This window comes from Hypanus sabinus, chromosome 1 (assembly GCF_030144855.1).
Source record: "Hypanus sabinus isolate sHypSab1 chromosome 1, sHypSab1.hap1, whole genome shotgun sequence".
NCBI classification, from domain to species: domain Eukaryota; kingdom Metazoa; phylum Chordata; class Chondrichthyes; order Myliobatiformes; family Dasyatidae; genus Hypanus; species Hypanus sabinus.
In genome coordinates, this window is record NC_082706.1 from 10,872,134 (window position 1) to 10,896,947 (window position 24,814).

The 24,814-nt window shown below is 43.0% G+C and overlaps 1 long non-coding RNA gene across 1 annotated transcript in view; it reads left to right on the plus strand.

The window, feature by feature from the left end:
* LOC132391344 (uncharacterized) overlaps window positions 1–23,586 on the plus strand; it is a 126,801-nt gene extending 103,215 nt beyond the window's left edge. Inside the window, exon 6 of the long non-coding RNA XR_009511178.1 lies at window positions 22,810–23,586. This is a non-coding gene — a long non-coding RNA (uncharacterized LOC132391344). The remainder of the gene's footprint in view (window positions 1–22,809) is intronic.
* Window positions 23,587–24,814: the final 1,228 nt, after the last annotated feature.

Consider the following 24,814-nt stretch of genomic DNA (forward strand, 5'->3'; position numbering starts at 1 on the left):
CTCGGTTTCACTCCATTCACATACAGTATCCTTATACTGAGGAACATCGAAACACATAGTCTTGGCTGTCTCTGCGGCTGTGACTGGAAAATTATCTCCAGCAACTTGCTTTTGAAATATCCGCTGCTCTTGTTCGGTTGTTGCTGTCTCATAAAGACAATGTTCAGATTCAGATTTGTTTTTCACTTGTACATCGAAGCACACAGTGAAATGTGTTGTTTGTGTTAACAACCAAGGATGTGCGGGGGTCAGCCCGCAAATGTTGCCACACATTCCGGCGCAAACATAGCATGCTCACAATGTTCAGTAGAACAACATGGAGCAAAACTAAATAGAACATAACAAGCAACAAAACACAAATAGCAAAACAAGCCCTGTTCCTCCCTCCAACCAACTACCAACCTAAGCGTGTACACAGTCCGTCATCTTCGGCTTCCAGCCTCCGGTGGACTTATGGATTCACAGACATTGGGCCTTCGACTTCTCCAGTGGATGTACAGAGATTTGCAGACTCAGGGCTCTTGCCATTATGCCTAGATTTCTGGACTTGGATCGACCTTAAGGATTTGATGTACAGGAGTACCACACCCTTATTGTAGGGTTTGAAGGCTTGTGTGTCTCAATGAGCCAGAGGGCTCTGCTTGTTGAAGTCAGGGCTTTACGCTTTGGCTCTTGGTAGGGTCACTCATGCCAACCAGGTCAAAGGGTTGAGGCCAGATTAAGAGAGGTCCACCTGTCCTCAGGTTCGGGGGTTCAGCTCAGGGCTAACAACCCTGACTGGTCAAAACAAAATTGTTACAGAAACAGCAATGAAGAATCCTACATCTGAGTGCAATGGTATTCCTGAATCTCCACCCAGGATTTACATGACTGACAGTAGTGAAAACCAAGAGGAAGTTACTGACAGGATGATGGAAGCCCTGTACACTGTCAGAAATGGAGAACCTTCATTTCTGCCCTAAGTGCCAGTGGCGTAACATACAGTAAGTAAGTTTATAATAACATCCTGTTATGAAATGCAGTATTTAATAGAATAATGCAGATGTGGTAAGACTGGCCAATGTGGTCATCTAATAACTACGTTCATTAGAGTGACCATCATTTGACCACCTGCAGTTTATGGTCTATGATAAGACTGAAATGTCTGCCAAGTGGAAATATCTGAAATCAAGTTTCTCCAAAAATTATGGACAATGTGTCCATTTCAACTTTTGCCTACTGGAGGTTAAGGTAGACTGAAAAGATTCACACCAAGAGTCCAGGGTTCACCTTCAGATCAAACTTTCTCTTTATTAGAAAATAATGTCAACAGGTGAGTCACTCTTACTGCAATAAATGCTCCTCAATCCAAAGTTTTCATTACTTTTTTATTAAATTTCTTAGCTACTTTTCCCCTAAAATCCTTACTCTGCATCTGCTGTGTATACAAAGAGTGAGGTAAGCCTTTTGCAGTCTATGTTCTAGATGAGCTGTGTGCAGTTCCTCTTTTGCCTTATATGTACCAGGGAAGCTTCCGTCCTGGAGTTTTATGAAGCCGTTGTTTCATAACTGGGCGTGAACTCATTACAGCTAATTTTTAAAGTCCAAATTTCAAAGTAAGCTTATTAAGAAAGTATATATCTGTCAACATATACAACCCTGACGTTCATTTTCTTGCAGGTATTCACAATTAATACAAAGAAGCGCAATAGAATCAATGAAAGGCTCACACAACAAGATGGACAAACAACCAAAGTTCAACAGGCATCAAACTGTGCAAATATAATAGTAATAAATATACAAATAAACTAAGAAACAAGTAATAAATTGTCATAGTTCTTCAGCCTGTGTCGGGCACCAGAGAGTGTTGGGCTCCAAGGTTTTTAAAGCACCTGAATTAGTTTATTGTTGTTTAATGGCAGTTGTTAATTGTTTAGATTTCCTCACAGTTTTCTTGAGTGACTCACTCTTTGTAATACGGTCTCCTGGTGACTCTGTTTCAGCTTGTTAAGTTTTATATGTTTGGGGAATCCTTGTTACTTGTACTACTTAAGAGGGATGCCTGATTTGTGCTCATCACTGGTCCTAGTTTTGAGAACATTACCTAGACGAGCCAACAATATTCTTTGGAATTACTATAAACAACCAACATTCATCACAGTTTTCAAACACACATTTGGGTTCTGATATTGCCAGTGCACATTGTAACATAAATGTTAAGAACATGAGACCAAGAATCCTTGAAAACAGTTCAAATGGTTTATATGGTTCTGTTATTATAATCAGAGAATGTATGGAGTATACAACCTGAAGCAATTATCTATGAAAAAGATTAGACTAGATTAGATTAGATTCAATTTTATTGTCATTGTGCCAAGTACAGATACAAAGCCAATGAAATGCACTTAGCATCTAACCACAAGTGCAAAAGAATAGTGTTATTTACAAACTAACTGCAAATAAAAAGTAAGTACTACAGCATACAGATATAAAAGTACTGAGACAGTCCAATATGGGTGCAATACTGCTTAGCGCTGTGATGTGAGGTTCAGCAGGGTCACAGCCTCAGGGAAGAAGCTCTTCCTGTGCCTGCTGGTGCCGGAGCGGAGGCTCCTGTAGAGCCTACCGGAGGAGAGAAGAGTAAAAAGTCCATGGTTAGGGTGAGATGCATCCTTGAAAATGCTTTTCGCCTTGCCCAGGCGAAATAAACTAGATTTGCAGGGGGAGGGGAACCAGAGTGTTAGAGCAGATAGTGAGGTGGAGGAGGATAAAGGTCATGTGAGAACTGCAAGTATAGTGCATTGGAGTAAAGCCAGATCTAACATGTAAAGAGGCTTTGAGGAAAGAGAAGCAGAATAAAGGGTGTAAAAGTAGTAAGGTAGAAGGGCTAAAGTGTGTGTTCTTCAATGCAAGAAGCATCAGGAACAAAGGTGATGAACGGAGAGCTTGGATACATTCATGGAATTATGATGTAGTGGCCATTACAGAGACTTGGCTGGCACCAGGGCAGGAATGGATTCTCAATATTTATGGAGTTCAGTGCTACAAAAGGGATAGAGAGGGGGGAAAGAGGAGGGGGGTGGCATTACTATTACAGCTACAGAAAGGGTGGGTAATGCAGCAGGATCCTCTTTTGAGTCAGTATGGGTGGAGGTCAGGAACAGGAAGGGCGCAGTTACTCTACTGGGGGTATTCCATAGGCTCCCTGGTAGCAGCAGAGATACCGAGGAGCAGATCGGGAGGCAGATTTTGGAAAGGTGCAAAAATAACAGGGTTGTTATCATGGGTGACTTTAACTTCCCTAATATTCATTGGCACCTGATTAGTTCCAATGGTTTAGACAGGGCAGAGTTTGTTAAGTGTGTCCAGGAAGGATTCCTGTCACGGTATGTTGACAGGCCAACTAGGGGGAATGCCATACTAGATCTAGTATTAGTGAACGAACCGGGTCAGGTCACAGATCTGACCGTGGGTGAGCATCTGGGGGACAGTGACCACCGCTCCCTGGCTTTTAGCATTATCATGGAAAAGAATAGAATCAGAGATGACAGGAATATTTTTAATTGGGGAAGGGCAAATTATGAGGCTATAAGGCTAGAACTAGCGGGTGTGAATTGGGATGATGTTTTTGCAGGGAAATGTACTATGGACATGTGGTTGATGTTTAGGGATCTCTTGCAGGATGTTAGGGATAAATTTGTCCCAGTGAGGAAAATAAAGAATGGTAGAGTGAAGGAACCGTGGGTGACAAGTAAGGTGGAAAATCTAGTCAGGTTGAAGAAGGCAGCATACATGAATTCAGATTCAGATTCAGATTATTGTCATTTATAACCACAAATCCAATGCAGTTAAAAAATGAGACAACGTTCTCCGGAATGATATCACAAAAAAGCACAAAACAGACCACACAAGAAAAACCACATAACGTTTGGCAATCCCCAATCCAGAGTCCAGAGAGGCTGCTGCGTATCGATATTGCGCTACCGTCTTAGCACGTTCCCCAGAAAGGATAAAACCCATCAGATAAACCTAAAGCTACAAGACCTACACAAAACCACATAGTTTTATATAGTTATGGTTACCATAGTTTCAACAGTGCAGACAATACCATAATTGATAAAAGACTAACTGACAAAGACCACATAATTATAACACATAGATTCAACAGTGCAAAGCAATACCGTAATCTGATAAAGAGCAGTCCATGTCACGGTTTAAGAGAAAGTCTCAAAAGTCCCGACAGCCCATCATCTCAAGCAGACGGTAGAAGGAAGAAAAACTCTTCCTGCCAGGAACCTCCAGCGCCACAGCTTGCCGATACAGCACTTTGGGAGCCCCGACCACAGCCGACTCTGAGTCCATCCGAAAACTTCGAGCCTCCGACCAGCCTTCCAACACCGAGCACCGAACACCATCTCCGCCGAGCGCTTCGACCCCGGCACCGGCCGCCAAGCAACAGGCAAAGCCGAGGATTCGGGGCCTTCCTCCCGGAGATTTTTCCGATCGCACAGTAGCAGCGGCTGCGAAACAGGCATTTCAAAAGTTTCACCGGGTGTTCCTCCGTGCTTCACACGTCTGCCTCCATCAAATCAGGATTGTACATGGCTCCCTACTTGACAGATTATAGATATTCATTCCAAAGTGGCCGCTGCACAATGCGTCATGCCACCATCTTGAAGCTTCTAGGAAGTATAGGAAGCAAGGATCAGATGGGTCTATTGAGGAATATAGGGTAGCAAGAAAGGAGTTGAAGAAGAGGCTGAGGAGAGCAAGAAGGGGACATGAGAAGGCCTTGGCGAGTAGGGTAGAGGAAAACCCCAAGGCACTCTTCAATTATGTGAAGAACAAAAGGTTGGCAGGAGTAAAGGTAGGACCAATTAGAGATAAAGGTGGGAAGATGTGCCTGGAGGCTGTGGAAGTGAACGAGGTCCTCAATGAATACTTCTCTTCGGTATTCACCAATGAGAGGGAACTTGATGACGGTGAGGACAATATGAGTGAGGTTGATGTCCTGGAGCATGTTGATATTAAGGGAGAGAAGGTGTTGGAGTTGTTAAAATACATTAGGATGGATAAGTCCCCGGGGCCTGACGGAATATTCTCCAGGCAGCTCCATGAGGCGAGGGAAGAGATTGCTGAGCCTCTGGCTAGGCTCTTTATGTCCTCGTTGTCCACAGGAATGGTACCAGAGGATTGGAGGGAGGCGAATGTTGTCCCCTTGTTCAAAAAAGGTAGTAGGGATAATCTGGGTAATTATAGACCAATGAGCCTTAGATTCTCAGAGATTCTTAGAGATAGGATCTATGGGCATTTAGAGAATCATGGTCTGATCAGGGACAGGCATTTGACAAGGTTCCACGCGGTAGGCTTATTCAGAAAGTCAGAAGGCAGGGGATCCAGGAAGTTTGGCCAGATGGATTCAGAATTGGCTTGCCTGCAGAAAGCAGAGGGTCATGGTGGAGGGAGTACATTTGGATTGGAGGGTTGTGACTAGTGTTGTCCCACAAGGATCCATTCTGGGACCTCTACTTTTCATGATTTTTATTAACGACCTGGATGCAGGGATTAGAAGAGTGGGTTGGCACGTTTGCAGATGACACAAAGGTTGGTGGTGTTGTAGATAGTGTAGAGGATTGTCAAAGATTGCAATGAGACATTGATAGGATGCAGAAGTGGGCTGAGAAGTGGCAGGTGGAGTTCAACCTAGAAAAATGTGAGGTGGTACACTTTGGAAGGACAAACTCCAAGGCAGAGTACAAAGTAAATGGCAGGATACTTGGTAATATGGAGGAGCAGAGGGATCTGGGGGTACGTGTCCACAGAAAAGTTGCCTCACAGGTAGATAGGGTAGTTAAGAAAGCTTATGGGGTGTTAGCCTTCATAAGTCGAGGGATAGAGTTTAAGAGTTGCGGGGTAATGATGCAGCTCTATAAACTCTGGTTAGGCTACACTTGTCCAGTTCTGGTCGTCTCGCTATAGAAGGATGTGGAAGCTTTGGAAAGGGTACAGAGGAGATTTACCAGGATGCTGCCTGGTTTAGAGAGTATGCACTATGGTCAGAGATTAAGAGAGCTAGGGCTTTACCCTCTGGAGAGAAGGAGGATGAGAGGAGACATTATAGAGGTGTACAAGATATTAAGAGGAATAGATAGAGTGGACAGCCAGCGCCTCTTCCCCAGGGCACCACTGCTCAGTACAAGAGGCCATGGCTTTAGGGTAAGGGGAGGGAAGTTCAAGGGGGCTAATAGAGGAAGGTTTTTCATTCAGAGAGTGGTTGGTGTGTGGAATGCACTACCTGAGTCAGTGGTGGAAGCAGATACACCAGTGAAATTTAAGAGTCTACTAGGCAGGTATATGGAGGTATTTAAGGTGAGGGGTTATTTGGCAAGCAGGATTTAAGGGTCAGCACAACATTGTGGGTCAAAGGGCCTATACTGTGCTGTACTATTCTATGTTCTAAAACAAAAGAACCCTAAAAAAATGAGCAACAGAAAAATGTTCGAACCCCAAAGACCCCTCTCCCCCTCCCCCATGCAACATGCAGCAAAGCATCAACACAACCTCCCCCGCCCACTTCAGCAAAAAGCATCAGCCCACCACCCACCAAGCAACAGCAAAGCACCTAAAGAAAGACTATGATCTGCACTAAAAAAAGATTGTTTACCCAACAGTTCGACATGCCACAGGCTCTCTCTTTCATTAACAAGGCACAGGGAGGTATCCCTCATTTTCACAGTGAATGGGGCGGCTGATAGTCGCTGTTACAATATTACAGTCTGCTGTGTCGCTTGTCCATATCTGCCGCAGTGAAAGCCTGCGACACTGGCCTGAAAACAGTCATCCACAGGGCCACACCCCAGAGGTGCCACCTTCCTAGTTATGCCTGGAGAGCATCAGAAAACAGACAGCTGATGAAATTCAGAAGCGGGAACTCATCCACCGTAAAAAAAATGCAGTTTGAGTGCCAGTTGCAGATTAGGACAGTGTTAGAACCTCAAACACCTTGAAAAGGAAAACAGAAACATTAAAGAGAGGAAGTAACCTGTTTTTTTTGCAGATGAGCTTGAAGGGACAGCCACCTGGTGCCATCTTAACTCTTTATTTATGAGTTAATAAGTCCATAGGTTGTGGAAACAGTTCAGTGATGGGGTGGGTGAAGCTGAGTGAAATTATCCCCTCTGATTAATGGCTAAGGGGTAGTAACTGTTTCTGAACCTAGTGGTGTCCCACCTTCCTGATGGCAATAGAGAGAAGAGAGCATGGCCTGGATGATGGGATCCTTCATGATGGATGCTGCTTTTCTGTGACAGTGCTACATGTAGATATGCTCAATGGTGGAGAGGGCTTTACCCGTGATGGACTAGTCTATATCCACTACTTTTTGCAGGCTTTTCCATTCAAGGGGAATCATGTTTCCATACCATGCTGTGATGCAACAAGTTAATATACTCTCTATTGCACACCCACAGAAGTTTGTCAAAGTTTTAGATGACGTGCTGAATTTATGCAAACTTCGAAGAAGGTAGAGGCTATGCCATGCTTTATTTGTAATGGCATTGGACCCAGAGCAGATCCTCTGAAATGATAACACTGAGGAATTTAAAGTTGCTGACCATCTCCAAATCTGATCCCCAATACTCCTGCACTTTTGATTTCCTTCTCCTGAAGTCAATAATCAACTCCTTGGTCTTGCTGACATTGCATGAGAGGTTGTTATTGCGGCATCCCACAGGCAGATTTTCAATCTCCCTCCTCCGATTCGACACCACATTTGATTTGGCCAATGACAGTGGTGTCATCAGCAAACTTAAGTAATGCATTGGAGCTGTGCTTAGTCTTACAGTCATAAGTAAAAAGCGAGTAGAGTAGGGGGCAAAGCACACAGCCTTGCAGTGCATCTATGCTCATGGAGATTGCGGAGTTGTAGCCAATTCAAACTAACTGGGGTCTGCAAGTGGGAAAATCAAGGATCCAGTTGCACAAGGAGGTATTAGAGTCTAGGTCTTATTGATTAGATTTGAGTGAATCATAGTATTGAATACCGAGCTATAGTCAATGAAGAGTATCTTCACTATCCAGATGTTCCAGGGTTGAGTAAAGAGTCAATTAAATGGCACCTCTAGTTGACATGTTGTGACAGTAGGCAAATTGGAGTAGATCAAAGTCACTTCTCAGACAGGAGTTGATATGTTTCATCACAGTGGATGTAAGTGCTACCGGATGATAGTCATTGAAGCAGGGTTCTATAATTTTCTTAGGCACCGGTTTAATTGAAAGCTGCTTGAAGAAGGTGGTACTTCAGACTGCTGAAGCGAGAAGTTAAAGATGTCGGTGAACACTCTAGCCAGTTAATCAGCTCTGGTCTTTAGTACTCAACCAGGTGCCCTGTCTGAGCCAGATGCTTTCCACAGGTTCACCCTTCTGAAAGATGTTCTCACATTGGCTTCAGAGATGGTGGAGGTGTCTCCATGTCTTGATGGTCAAAGCGAGTATAAAAGGCTCATCAAGGAGCAAACCTTTGTTGCCACCTATGTCACTTGATTTCACTTTATAGAAGGTGATGGTCCTGCCAGAGCTGTCAACCATCCTTTAGTGATTCAAGTTTGGTCTGCAATTGCTATTTTGCATGCAAGATAGCTCTCTAGAGGTCGTATTTGGACCTCTTGTATTTTACTTGGTCACCAGACATAAACACCACAGATCTGGTCCACAGCAGATTGTGGATCTCATGCTTCATCCAGGGCTTCTGGTTTTGAAGACTGAATGATTTTGAGGGGCCACTCTTGTGTACAACTGTTTTTATAAAGTCTGTGACAACTGGTTGAGCCTGTTACAACCTTTTACTGCCTGGTACCAACCTTGTAGGGCCCCCCTTTATCTCACTACTACATACTCATCACCACTCCCCCATCTCTCTCTGCTGTATTGCAAAATCAAGAATTCACCATCCCCAACTGCAAGTGCAGTACCAGATGCAGTTGGCAGCTCACAGACTGGTGCCAGAATATCTTGATGCCTACACCACCCCATAGCTTATTTTAATTCCACTTCTCATTCCCACACTATCAGTACTGCAACATTGAGGTCAGGTGCAGATTGGGGAAGCAACACCGCATATTCCATCCCGATAACTTTAAATTCCAAGGTGTTATTATTTTGGAGGACCTGCCCTGGGCCCAGCATGTAATTGCAACTACAAAGAAAGCATGGCAGCATCTCTACTTCCTTAGGATTTGCGGAGATTTGGCATGGCATCTAAAACTTTGACAAACTTCTATAGATGTGTAGTGGAGAGCATATTATCTGGCTGCATCACAACCTGATGTGCAAATACCAATGCCGTTGAACGGAAAATCCTATAAAAGGTAGTGGATATGGCCCAGTCCATCATGGATAAACCCTCAAAACTGTCGCAGGAAAGCAGCATTCATCATCAGGGACCCCCAGCACTCAGGGCATGCTCTCTTCTTGCTGCTGCCATCAGGAAGAAGGTACTAGAGCCTCATGAGTCAGATCAACAGGTTCAGGAACAACTACTACCCCTCAGCCATCAGGCTCTTGAACACAGGGAATGACCACTCAATTTCACTTGCTCCATCATTGAAATGTTCCCATAACCAATGGACTCACTTCCAAGGACTCTTTATCTCATGGCCTTAATATTTATTACTAATTTATTTATTATTATTTATCTCTTCTTTTTGTATTTGCACAATTTTTTTGTTTTCTGTATGCTGGTTGAATACCCTAGTTAGGTAGTCTTTCACTGATTCTGTTATGGTTATTATTCTATAGGTTTATCGAGTATTCCCACAGGAAAATGAAATTCAGGGTTGTATGTGGTGACAAATATGGATTTTGATAATAAAATTTACTTTGAATTTTGGTAGTCTCCAACTTGATGGCATAACATTGGTTTTTCTAACTTCCAGAAACCCTCTGACCCCCTTCTTTTCCCTCATCTTTTTCATCCCTTTAAACCTATTTTCCCACCCCCACCTTCATGACTTCCTCCCTCTGCTTCCCCTTCTACTTTTTATTCCATGGTCTGCTGTCTTCTCCTACCAGATTCCTCCTTCTTCAGTGCTTTGCCTGTTAGCAGAATCAGAATTAGGTTTATTATCACCGGCAAGTGACATGAAATTTGCTAACTTAGCAGCAGCAGTTCAATGCAATACATTATCTAGCAGAGGGAAAAAAAACATAATAATGATAATAAATAAACAAGTAAATCAATTACGTATATTGAATAGATTTTAAAAAACGTGCCAAAACAGAAATACTATATATTAAAAAAAAGTGAGGTAGTGTCCAAAGCTTCATTATTAATTTAGGAATCAGATAGCAGAGGGGAAGAAGCTGTTCCTGAATCACTGTATTAGCTCCCAGCTTCTCACATTATTCCCTATCCCTTTACCCCACCCTCCAGTACATCCATCTCCTACCATATCATGCTTCCCAATCATGTCATGACTTCCTGAGTTCCTCAGCATTTTGTATGTTGTTAAACAAAGTGACTGATACCTTGGACTACGGCACACTGCTCTCCAGAGCAGTAAAATCATGCAGTAACAAAATTTAAACTTAAATAAATAGGTATCTGTCAATGAATAAAACACAAATAACCACAGAAACAGACCACTCTACCCATCATGTCCATTGCAACCATCATATTTGTACTGATTTGGAAACCCAAGGCCTAATTAGTGAGAGTAAACATGGATTTGTGTGGGGCAGATCGTGTCTTACTAACTTGATTGCGTTTTTTGACAATATGATGAGAGAGATTGATGAGGGTAGGGCAGTGGATGTCGTCTACACGGATTTTAATAAGGCATTTGACTAAGTCCCTCATGGGAGTCTAATGCAGAAGATTAAGATGCATGGGGCCTGTGGAGAATTGGCTGCTTGGATTCAGAATTGGCTTGTGCACATAGACAGAGTGTTTGAAGGGACTTATTTGAGCTGGAGATCTGTAATTAGTGGTGTTCTGCTGGGATCTGTGCTTGGACTTCTGCTGTTTTTGATGTATATAGATGACCTGGATGAAAATGTAAATGATTGGGTAAGGAACAAGATTGGTGGAGTTGTGGATAGTGTTGAAGACTGGCAAAGAATACAGCATGATATAGATAATTTGTAGGTATGGACAGAGAAATGACAGGTGGAGTTTAACCTAGATAAACGTGAGGTGTTGCACCTTGGTAGGGCAAATGTAAGGAGACAGTACAGTGTCAAGGGCAACATCAAAGTGAGATCCAAGTTCATAGCTCCTTGAAAGTGGCTATACAGGCCAATAAAGTGGTTAAGAAGGTTTATGCAATACTTGTTTTTATAGTTCAGGCATTGAGTTCAAAAGCCAAGAATATATGTTGCAATTTTATAAAACTCTGGTTGGGCCACATCTGAAAGACTGCATACAGTTCTGGTCGCCCCACTATAGGAAGGATGTTGAAGCTTTGGAGGGGGTACAGAAGAGGTTCACCAGGATGCTGCCTGGTTTAGAGGGCATGTGCTATCATGAGAGGCTGGATAAACATGGGTTGTTTTCTCTCTGGAGTGGCAGAGGTTGAGGAGATCTGATAAAGGTTTATAAGGTTATGAGAGGCAGAGACAGAGTAGACAGTGAGTATCTGTTTCCCAGGGTTGAAATGTCTAACAGAAAGCATGCATTGAAGGTGAACAGGGGTAGGTTCAAGGGGGTTGTGAGGGGTAAGTTTTTTACTCAGAGAATGATGGATTCCTGGAATGCGCTGCCTGGTTGCTGGTAGAAGCAAATATATTAGAGGCTTTTAAGAGATTATCGGATAGGCACATGGATATAAGGAAGATGGAGGGATATGGACATTGTGTAGGTAGGAAGGATTAGTGTTTGGGTGTTTTTGATTTGCCTTTCAGCTGGTTTGGCACATTGTGGGCTGAATGGCTTGTTCCTGTGCTATACTCTTCTGTGTTCTACGTTAATCACATTTACAACATTCAGCCCTTTGCTTCCTATGACTTTGATCCAACACATTGAAGATAGAAACATAGAAAACCTACAGCACAGTACAGGCCCTTCAGCCCACAATGCTGTGCTGAACATGCACTTACTTTAGAAATTACCCAGCATTACTTATAGCCTTCTATTTTTCTAAGCTCCATGTACCTATCCAGGAGTCTCTTTAAAGACCCTATTGTATCTACTTCCATCACCATCGCCAGCAGCCCATTCCACACACTCACCACTCTGCGTAAAAATCTTACCCCTGACATCTCCTCTGTACCTACTTCCAAGCATCTTAAAACTGTGCCCTCTCACGTTAGCCATTTCAGCCCCGGGAAAAAGCCTCTGACTATCCACATGATCAATGCCTCTCATCATCTTGTACACCTCTATCAGGTCACCTCCCATCCTCCATCGCTCCAAGGAGAAAAGGCCAAGTTCACTCAACCTATCTTTCCTGTAGTGAGGTGATCAGAACTGAGCACAGTACTCCAAGTGGGGTCTGCCCAGGGTCCTATACAGCTGTAACATTACCTCTCAGCTCTTGAACTCAATCTCATGGTTGATGAAGGCCAATGCATCATATACTGTACCTTCTTAATCACACAGTCAACCTGTGCAGCAGTTTTGAGTGTCCTCTGGACTCAGACCCCAAGATCCCTTTGATCCTCCACACTGTCAAGAGTCTTAATAATTAATACTATATTCTACCATCATATTTGACCTACCAAAATGAACCACCTCACACTTATCTAGGTTGAACTCCATCTGCCACTTCTCAGCCCAGTTTAGCATCCTATCGATGTCCTGCTGTAACCTTTGACAGTCCTCCACACTATCCACAACACCCCCAATCTTTGTGTCATCAGCAAATTTGTTGACCCATCCCTTCACTTCCTCATCCAGATCATTTATAAAAATCATGAAGAGAAGGGGTCCCAGAACAGCTTCCTGAGGCACACTGCTGGTCACTGACCTCCATGCAGAAGGTCTATAACTGCTCTTTGCTTTCTGTGGGCAAGCCAATTCTGGATCCACAAAGCAAAGTCCCCTTTGATCCCATGCCTTCTTATTTTTTCAATAAGCCTTTCACAGGGTACCTTATCAAATTCCTTGCTGAAATCCATATACATTACACCTACTGCTCTACCTTCATAAATGTGTTTAGATACATCCTCAAAAAATTCAATCAGGCTCGTAAGGCAGGACCTGCCTTTGACAAAGCCATGCTGACTATTCCTAATAGGATTTTGCCTCTCTAAATATTCATAAATCCTGCCTCTCAAGATCTCCTCCACCAGCTTACCAACTACTGAAGTATGACTAACTGGGCTATAATTTCCTGGGCTATCTTTACCCCCTTCCTTGAATAAGGGAACAACATCTGCAGCCCTCCAATACTCCGGAACCTCTCCTGTCCCCATTGATGATGCACTGATCATTGCCAGAGGCTCAGCAATCTCCGCCCTCGCCACCCACAGTGGTTTGGGGTATATTGTGTCTGGTCCCCTGACTTATTCAAGTTGATGCTTTCCAAAAGCTCCAGCACATCCTCTTTCTTAGTGTCTATATGCTCAGGCTTTTCAGTCAGCTGTAAGTCATCCCTACAATCGCCAAGGTCCTTTTCTGTAGTGAATATTGAAGCAAAGTATTCATTAAGTACCTCCACTATCACCTCCGGTTCCATACGCAAGATGTTGTAAGAGTGCCTGCAACTACCTTACACTCAGATAGTGTTTCCAGATTTCACCTACCCTTTGAGTAAGACAATTCTTCCTCAAATCCTCCTTAAAATCTATTGTTTGGGGGGAGAAAGTTCTCACTACCTATCCTACATCTGCCCCTGGTAATGTTGTAACATTGCACTGTAAACCTCAGCCGTCTCCACTCCAATGAGGACAAATCCAGTCTATGTATTCTCTCCTCATTGCTAAAACAATCCATTCCCTGGAGGAACTCAGTGGGTTGAGCAGCGTCTGCGGGAGAAAAAGAATTATTGATATTTTGGATCGAAACTTTGCATTGAGCCCAGATTGTTGGTTCTCAACAATCCTGTGCAGCATCCTGGGGAATCTCCTCTGAATCCCCTCCAGTGCAACCACATCCTTCATTCTGAAAGGTTGAGCGAGCTCGGGCTTTTCTCTTTGGAGTAAAGGACGCCGATAGGTGACTTGATAGGGGTGTACTAGATGATAAGAGACAAGGAGAGTGAATAGCCAGACTTTTCCCAGAGTGGAAATAGGCCTAATTATAAGGTGATTGGAGGGAAGTATGGGTGGGGGAGGATGTCAGAGGTAAGTTCTTTACACAGAGTGTGGTGAGCACAAGGAAGGCCCTGCCAAGGCTGGTGGTGGAGATAGATCTATTAGGGACATTTAAGAAAATCTTAGATAGGCACATAAATGATATAAAAAATGGAGCGTTATGTAGGGGAGAAGGGTTAGATTGATCTTAGAGTGGATTAAAAGGCCAGCACATTACCAAAGGGCCTGTACTATGCTGTAATGGTTTATTTTTATGGTCCATGTATGTCAAGCAGAAATGTAGAAAGAACTCCAGTTGTTGCCTAACAAAAGTGTTATACAGTTGTGCCATAACATCCCGGCTCTTATATTCTGTGCTCTGTTGATAATTAATCCCCTAAACTTTCTTTATGATTTTGTCTACTACCTGCTACCTTCAGGAATCCTCAGATTGACACCAGCGTTCTTCTCATCCACAGTACTCCCAACCCCTAGCATCCACTGTGCACCATTTTACACTTACCAGGATTAAATTCCATCTGCTATTGTTCAGTTGATCTTTTCAATCCATCAATATTGTCCTTTATCCTAAAGCTACCCTTCTCACTCTCAGAAACATGTCATCTGCAGATATATTAATTATATCTACCAAAGATTAACTTTATTTGCATGGGTACATCAAAACATTGAAGCATACATTGGAATGTGTCTTTTCCATTGGGGATGTACCGGGACAGCTCACAAGCATCATCCATGCTTCCAGTACCAGCATAGCACGCCCACAAGCACTGTTCTCTCAAAGTTGCACAGCTACACAGTATCTGAAATACTCCTGCACACATTGCCTTTGTTGCTGCACAGGTGGAATTTTCTTTTATGCAATATTAATATAATTTTGAAGTTAGGATAATATAATTTGAAATCTTTCTTAATATAATTGTGAAATACCCTGTAATTAATCATGTGTTAATAAATAATATCCACAAATTTTCTAAATAATAAACCTACCGCAACCTTTACTTAGAAACTTTAGAGCTTCAATGTATTTACATTGTCAGAGTTTCAAGTTGTAACAATAAACACAGAATTGAAGTCATTGTTAATAAACCACCAGCCCATTGAACGCCAATGCCATCTAGTCAAAACATTTTATTTTTCCACTGTCAGTTGTTTGGCTTCCTGACATCTTTTACTTGTGTTGTGTTGTGAGTTGTAGTTTGTGTTTGATGTGCATATTACAAAAAAAACATTTAAAGTGCTGCATAGTTTTCAGGCTGTGTAAAAATTTCTTGCTCAGGGTAATGGTTGGCTCACACAGCAGTAAAAAATAATTTGAGAGAATGTTGCCCACAGGTTACCAACCCTAATTCTTGAAATGTGGGAGGAAGCTGGAGCACCTGGAGAAAACCCACACAGTCACTGGGAGAACATACAAACTCCCTACAGTTAATGCTGTAAAGCATTACACTACCAGGCATTCTCCATTCACATCCAAAACATTAATGTCTATGATAAACTCTGAACTCTGATCCCTGTAGTACTCTACAAGTCACAGTAATAACCATCACACTCTGCCTCCTGTCACTATCCCGCTCTCAGATCCAATTTGCCATGTTGCTTTAGATCTCAAGGACTTTTACCATTTAGACCAGTATTCCATGTATGACCTTTTCAAAGACCTTATTGAAGTCCTTACAAAAGGGCACCACATTAGTGTAGTGGTTAATGTAATGCTAGAGCACCAGTTTTAGGGCATATTTTGGAGATGCAATATAACAATCTTCAGATCTGAGTATGGATTGTAGATTAAATTTAAAATGCAGCTCAGAACAAGAAACATCCATTTTCTTCAGCAGTTTAATGGGGCACGACTGCACAAGCATGTGTAAGTCCAACTGTGAGGCAACGGGAGTATTTAAAAGAGAGCAGTTTGGGGAAGTCGGTCATTTTCTTTGGCAGTTTAACAAGGCACGTGTAAGTCGGGCCATGAGGCAGCGGGATTATTTAAAAGAGAGCAGTTTGACAGAGCGGGCAACATTGTAGTGGGCAACGGAGTAGAGGGAGACAGAGTAGGAAGGCTTTGTCTCCAAAGGCTTAGGCGAGCAGAAGCTGAAGACGAGCTTCACTCCAAGTGAGGTAAGGCTGGGTAAGTTCCTTAAAAGGAAAACGTTTCAAAAGCTGAGGCAACTTATTGGGTAGGTCATGATAGCTGAGATCTGTCCCTTGGTTTGTTCATCCTGCAGCATGTGGGAAATCAGGGATACTTCCAGTGTCCCTGATGACTATGTGTGCAGGAAGTGTGTCCAACTGCAGCTTCTGGCAGACTGCATTCAGCATCTGGAGCTGCGATTGGATTCATACTGGAGCATCCGCGATGCTGAGAAAGTCGTGAATAGCACGTTCAGTGAGTTGGCCACACCGCAGGTAAAGGCTACACAGGCAGAAAGGGAAGGGGTGGCCACTAGACAGCGTAGCAGAAGGCAGATAGTGCAGGAGTCCCCTGAGGTCATCTCCCTCCTAAACAGATATACTGTTTTGGATACTGTTGGGGGAGATGTCTCACCAGGGGAAGGCAGCAACAGCCGAGTTCATGGCACCATGGATGGATCTGTGGCACAGGAGGGAAGGAAAAGGAGTGGGAGAGCTATAGTGATAGGGGATTCGATTGTAAGGGGAATAAATAGGCGTTTCTGCGGCCACGAACGAGACTCCAGGATGGTATGTTGCCTCCCTGGTGCAAGGGTCAAGGATATCTCTGAGCGGCTGCAGGACATTCTGGAGTGGGAGGGTGAACAGCCAGTGGTCGTGGTGCACATAGGTACCAATGATATAGGTAAAAAATGGGATGAGGACCTACAAGGTGAATTTAGGGAGTTAGGAGATAAACTAAAAAGTAGAACCACAAAGGTAATAATCTCTGGATTACTACCAGTGCCACGTGCTAGTCAGAGTAGAAATAGGAGGATATTTCAGATGAATACGTGGCTTGAAAAATGGTGCAAGGGGGAGGAATTCAAATTTCTGGGGCTTTGGAACCAGTTCTGGGGGAGGTGGGACCGGTACAAACAGGACGGTCTGCACCTGGGCTGGACTGGAACCAATGTCCTGGGGGATTGTTTGCTACTGTTGTTCAGGAGGATTTAAACTAATGTGGCAGGGGGATGGGAATAAGTGCAGAGAGACAGAGGGGTGTAAAATGAAGGTAGAAGCAAAAAGTAGTAAGGTGAAAAGTAAAAGTGACAGGCAGGCAAATCCAGGGCAAAAGTCAAAAAGGGCCACTTTTCAACATAATTGTATAAGGGCTAAGAGTGTTGTAAAAACAAGCCTGAAGGCTTTGTGTGTCAATGCGAGGAGCATTTATTACAAGATGGATGAATTGAATGTGCAGATAGTTATTAATGAATATGATATAGTTGGGATCACAGAGACATGGCTCCAGGGTGACCAAGGATGGGAGTTCAACATCCAGGGATATTCAATATTCAGGAGGGATAGACAGGAAAGAAAAGGAGGTGGGGTAGCTTTGCTGGTTAGAGAGGAGATTAACGCAATAGAAAGGAAGGACATTAGCCTGGAGGATGTGTAATCGATATGGGAGAGCTGCATAACACTAAGGAACAGAAAACGCTGGTGGGAGTTGTGTACAGGCCACCTAACAGTAGTAGTGAGGTTGGGGATGGCATTAAACAGGAAATTAGAAATACGTGCAATAAAGGAACGACAGATATAATGGGGGACTTCAATCTACATATAGATTGGGTGAACCAAATTGGTAAGGGTGCTGAGGAAGAGGATTTCCTGGAATGTATGCGGGATGGTTTTCTGAACCAACATGTCGAGGAACCAACTAGAGAGCAGGCCATTCTAGATTGGGTATTGAGCAATGAGCAAGGGTTAGTTAGCAATCTTGTCATGCGAGGCCCTTTGGGTAAGAGTGACCATAATATGGTGGAATTCTTCATTAAGATGGAGAGTGACATAGTTAATTCAGAAACAAAGGTTCTGAACTTAAAGAAGGGTAACTTTGAAGGTATGAGACATGAATTAGCTAAGATAGACTGGCAAATGATACTCAAAGGGTTGACAGTGGATATGCAATGGCAAGCATTTAAAGATCGCATGGATGAACTACAACAATTGTTCATCCCAGTTTGGCAAAAGAACAAACCAGAGAAGGTAGTGCACCCGTGGCTGACAAGGGAAATTAGGGATAGTATCAAGTCCAAAGAAGAAACATACAAATTAGCCAGAAAAAGCAGCACACCTGAGGACTGGTAGAAATTCAGAGTCCAGCAGAGGAGGACAATGGGCTTGATTAGGAAAGGGAAAAAAGATTATGAGAGAAAGCTGGCAGGGAACATAAAAACTGACTGTAAAAGCTTTTATAGATATGTGAAAAGAAAAAGATTGGTTAAGCCAAATGTAGATCCCTTACAGTCAGAAACAGGTGAATTGATCATGGGGAACAAGGACATGGCAGACCAATTGAATAAACTACTTCGGTTCTGTCTTCACTAAGGAGGACATAAATAATCTTCTGGAAATAGTAGGGAACCGAGGGTCTAGTGAGATGGAGGAACTGAGGGAAATACATGTTAGTAGGGAAGTGATGTTAGGTAAATTGAAGAGATTAAAGTCAGATAAATCCCCAGGGCTAGATGGTCTGCTTAAGGAAGTAGCCCAAGAAATAGTGGATACATTAGTGATAATTTTTCAAAACTCCTTAGATTCTGGATTAGTTCCTGAGGATTGGAGGGTGGCTAATGTAACCCCACTTTTTAAAAAAGGAGGAAGAGAGAAACTGGGGAATTATAGACCAGTTAGCCTGACATCGGTAGTGGGGAAAATGCTAGAGTTGGTTATCAAAGATGTGATAACAGCACATTTGGAAAGCAGTGAAATCATTGGACAAGGTCAGCATGGATTTGTGAAAGGAAAATCATGTCTGACGAATCTTATAGAATTTTTTGAGGATGTAACTAGTAGAGTGGATATGGGAGAACCAGTGGATGTGGTATATTTGGATTTTCAAAAGGCTTTTGACAAGGTCCCACACAGAAGATTGGTGTGCAAACTTAAAGCACACAGTATTGGGGGATGGTATTGATGTGGATAGAGAATTGGTTGGCAGACAGGAAGCAAAGAGTGGGAATAAATGTGACCTTTTCAGAATGGCAGGCAGTGACTAGTGGAGTACCGCAAGGCTCAGTGCTGGGACCCCAGTTATTTACAATATATATTAATGATTTAGACGAGGGAATTAAATGCAGCATCTCCAAGTTTGCAGATGACACGAAGCTGGGCGGCAGTGTTAGCTGTGAGGAGGATGCTAAGAGGATGCAGGGTGACTTGGATAGGTTAGGTAAGTGGGCAAATTCATGGCAGATGCAGTTTAATGTGGATAACTGTGAGGTTATCCACTTTGGTGGGAAGAACAGGAAAACAGATTATTATCTGAATGCTGTCCAATTAGGAAAAGGGGAAGTGCAACATGGCTTGGGTGTCATTGCACACCAGACATTGAAAGTGGGCATGTAGGTACAGCAGGCGGTGAAAAAGGTGAATGGTATGTTGGCATTCATAGCAAGTGGATTCGAGTACAGGAGCAGGGAGGTTCTACTGCAGTTGTACAAGGCCATGGTGAGATCACAACTGGAGTATTGTGTGCAGTTTTGGTCCCCTATTCTGAGGAAAGACATTCTTGCCTTAGAGGGAGTACAAAGAAAGTTAACCAGATTGATTCCTGGGATAGCAGGACTTTCATATGAAGAAAGACTGGATCAACTAGGCTTATACTCGCTAGAATTTAGAAGATCGAGGGGGGATCTTATTGAAACGTATAAAATTCTAAAGGGATTGGACAGGCTAGATGCAGGAAGATTGTTCGTGATGTTGGGGAAGTCCAGAACGAGGGGTCACAGTTTAAGGATAAAGTGGAAGCCTTTTAGGACTGAGATGAGAAAAAACTTCTTCACACAGAGAGTGGTGAATCTGTGGAATTCTCTGCCACAGAAAACAGTTGAGACCAGTTCATTTGCTATATTTAATAGGGAGTTAGATATGGCCCTTGTGGGGGGTAGTAACAGGGGGTAGGGAGAGAAAGCAGGTACAGGGTTCTGAGTTGGATGATCAGCCATGATCATACTGAATGGTGGTGCAGGTTCAAAGGGCCGAATGGCCTACTCCTGCACCTATTTTCTATGTTTCTATCCAATTGACTTGAGATGTTTGCATATGTATGAATGCAATCAACACCCTATTGCATGAATATGACTCAGAGACCACAGTAACTGACACTCATTTTTGGAGTTTTAGTGGGAAGATCCTGGCATATGAAAAATTACACGTAACTCAAAAGAAGCATTTTGAGGATAGTGTAACTATAGAAATTGCTTTGTTCTTTAACATATAAAAATGTGTTGTAATGTTGGGTCTGGGAGTTCTGTCTCTCTCTCTCTCATGGCAGCATCCATCATTAAGGACTCTCACTATTCAGGACATGCCCTTTCCTCATTACTACCATTAAAGAAGTACAGGAGCCTGAAGACACACACCCAATGTTTTGGGACCAGCTTCTTCTCCATCCACTATCAGAATTCTTTACGGTCCATGAACTCTACTTCACTATTTTGCTCTCTTTTGCACTATTTGTACATTTTATATTTCTTATTGTATTTTTGTTAATATATATTGCACTGTACTGCTGCTGTAAAGCAACTATTTCACCACGTACTATATGTCAGAGATAATAAACCTGATTTTTTCTCGTGGCACTTGTTACTTGTCCTACAAAGGACTATGAGAATGGCTGAGAGGATCATAGGGGTCTCCCTGTCATCCATTGGGGACATTTATCAGGAGAGCTGTGTACGCAGGGCCCTTAGTATTATCAAGGATTCCATCCATCCATCCAGCATCCTCTTTAACATTCTACCATAAGACAGGAGACTCTGCTGCATAAAGACCAAGAATGGTCAGGATGGAAAAACAGCTTCTTCCATCAGGCCATTAGGCTTCTGAACTCACTGCCACATCACATTCAAAGTGTCACCAGATAATCTGTATTATACCCTACAATATTTAATTTATGTGCTTTACTTTGTTTATCCATGCATAATTCACTTTGTAGATTTGATAATACTTTGTTTTATAGGTCTGTTATGTGTGTTACTGTGCATTACACCCTGGTCTGGAGAAATGTTGCCTCGTTTGGCAGAATACATGTATATAGTTAAATGACAGTAAACTTGACTTAATCTACTTATAAAAACTTTGTTATTTTCCTTATCTTAATCACCAGTGCTGTTTTGTGACCTTAGTTTTTTTTATGAAACCTCCTCCACATTTTATATTCCTGAAAGCCACCTCCTGTTTCTTAAGCAAATCCTTGATAACTCTTGATATCCTGGGTTCCCTCTCATGGGCCTTGAATCCTCACTAGTTCATTAGTTAATGAAGCTTGGCAAGAGATGATGTGGAGTTGGGAGGTTTCATTAACTTCTCAGCAAATCATCCTATCCCACTCTCTTTCCCTCCCCAAACCTGATCACTATTTGGTATGTTGTGTCATTTCTTAATAATCATTCTCATTCAGAAATGAAGTTTCTGTAGAAACACTTCCATAAAAGAGCATCAAAATACAACATGAACTCATTTTTCATCTCTATTCAAATATCCTTGGCAGGGCCATTTGTTTTTTACCATTTCAGCTGACGCAGGAGGGGGTCCAGTTGGCCAAGGCATAGAAAACAACAGGAAGATCACACTGAAATGGTATTAGTTACGCCACGGTTAGCATCTGTGGTTATCTTCACTACGCTACAGGAAGGATGTGATTACACGAGAGAGAGAGAGAGAGAGCAGATCGGATCAAAGAAGACATTGCAAAATCGGCAAATTTCAATTATGACAAGGATATTGTTTGGCTGACGTGTGTAAAATAATGAGAGGAAAGGGCAGGACAAACAGGAAGGACACATTTCCCTTGGATGCATGGAATTAGTAGAGGGATTAGAGAGACAGAAATCTTTTTCACTGAATGAAGAAGATCAGTGGGCGCAGCCCCAGAATACAAGGATGTTGCTTTAGAACAGAGATTAGGAGAAACACACACAAAATGCTGGAGGAACTCAGCAGGCCAGGCAGCACCTATGAAAAAGAGCACAGTCAACATTTCAGGCCAAGACCCATCATCAGGACTGGAAGAAAAACAGACGAGGAGTCAGAGTAAGAAGGTGGGGGAGGGAGGAAGAAACAGAAGGTGATAGGTGAAACTGGGGGAGTGGATGGTGGGGTGAAGTAAATAGCTAGGAAGTTGATGAGTGAAAGAGCAGGGCTGCAGAAGGGGGAATCTGATAGGGGTGACAGAAGGTCATGGAAGAAAGAAAAGGGAGGGGAGCACCAGAGGGAGGTGATGGGCAGGTAAGGAGATAAAGTGAAAGAGGGAAATGTTAACTATCAGACAACTATGCGCAATTCAGCTGCTCAGAATTCAAAAATGCCGCCAGTGTACAATGTTCCCTCGGTCGACACCTTCCAGATAGCCCATGAAAATGTACTTTACTTCTTTTACCTCTGTTTTACACCTTAAATGTGTTTCAGGGATGGTTAGAGCCAGTGATTTACAGTTTGGAAATTGATTGCGTGATCCAGCGCTTTGCTGTCTCCAAGAAGATTCTGGGAAGCCAGTGCATACTCGGACGGCCTTGATGTGAAGAAACTTCGAGACGGCTGCAAGCTGATGTTTGCCTCCATTCTTCTGGTTAAAGTATCCATTAATTGCTGATTAAAGTAGTGAGGGGAAGATTGAGACTTTGAGGCAAATACATAAGGCGAGCAAGAGTTCTGTGCTGACTGCCTTCCTTTTGGTCACTGCCAGAGAAGGAACCTGTGAGCGGCCTATCGCTGTGTGGTTCACTGTGGCAGATGGGTAGGCCCCTCTGCCTCATATGGTGTCCCTCTCTTTCGATAAACATTGATGATATTGGAGGATGGTACCATGGTTCTGTGTTTATGGATTGGACTATTGCGTTTATGGACTGTTGACTCTTTTAGACTGATGGTTTTTATATCCTGTGTTTTTTATCGCCCGTTCCCTTTCCATTTTGTTGTGTGAAGGGAGAATGTTTTGGGGGTTGATGTTCCATTGTGTTCTATTAGTTTTTTTGTGTGGGGAAGGGATTGTATTGGGGGGGTCTATGTTCCTGTTTCATTTTGTGCAGGGGGGAAGGGAGGTTTTGGGGGCCATTTTTTTGTGTGTGTGGTGTGTTAGGTTTGATGTTTCTCACTGAACAACTTTCATGTTCTTGCTTTGTTTCATGGCTACCTGGGAAGACAAATTTCCGAATTGTATATGGATAAATGCTTTGGTAATAAATGAACCCGTGAACCTTTTGAAAGTCTTTGCTGGAGACTATAAGTTCAAACATTGGCAAGCAATCCGCAGTACCCACTGACAAATGGAGAAGTGGAAAGAGCAGTGCAAACTGTTAAGAGTCTCCTACTGAAGGCAAAAGACCCCTATAAAGCACTACTAGCTTATTGTTTCATACCTCTTGCAAATGGCTACAGTCCATCAGCGCTGTCAATGAACTGGAGACTGAGACCAAGCCTGCCTGTTTGTCCTTCCCTTCTCCAAACTCACTTACCTGACTTAAACAAAGAGAGAAATTTTGAGACAACACAGTGTGAGAAAACAAAGAACGTGCATGATATCAGACAGACAGACATACTTTATTGATCCTGAGGGAAATTGGGTTTCGTTACAGACGCACCAACCAAGGATAGTGTAGAAATATAGCAATATAAAACCATAAATAATTAAATAATGATAGGTAAATTATGCCAAGTGGAAATAAGTCCAGGACCAGCCTATTGGTCAGCAAACGTGATAGCACTGGCCACCACAGACTCGTAGAACATCCTCAGCATCGTCCAGCAGATGTTAAAGGACCTCAGATTCCTCAGGAAGTAGAGACGGCTCTGACCCTTCTTGTACAATACACAAAGCAAAATCTTTGTCACTGCTCAGGATTGGTGAAGCTGTCTGGTTTTCAGACCAATCCACCAAAGGACCAATAGTCCCACAGCATGCACTATGAATGTTTGTGATCAGAAAGTCACAAGGTGATGCACCATCAATAACTCACACTGAGACGTAAGGCGAGATATCGGCTTTTATTGACTGGAAGAAGGAACCAGGAGTGAGTGTCTATCATACAATGTCTTGGAGACTGAGGCCGAGCGTCAGGCCTCAGATCTCCTTTATACAGGGGCCTGTGGGAGGAGCCACAGGAGCAGTCAGCAGGGGGCGTGTCCCGACAGGCACATAGTTCACCACACAAGGTAAAATCAGGTGGGACAGGTATGTGCTCGTGTGCCTTCAAAGTCCATGAAAGGCAGAGGAAGAAATACAGTGGGCTGATCCCTACAGCAAGGGACACAGCTGTTCAAGAGTCTCCACCCCCTTCAACACTTCTAGGAATGTATACTCCATAGACTAAAAGCTTAGTGCAAATGACTGAAGAGGCAAAACAATCCTTTCACTTTGCCAGGATGTTCCAGTAGTCTATTCTACCTCCATCAGATTTAGTGTCTCTTTTTCAAA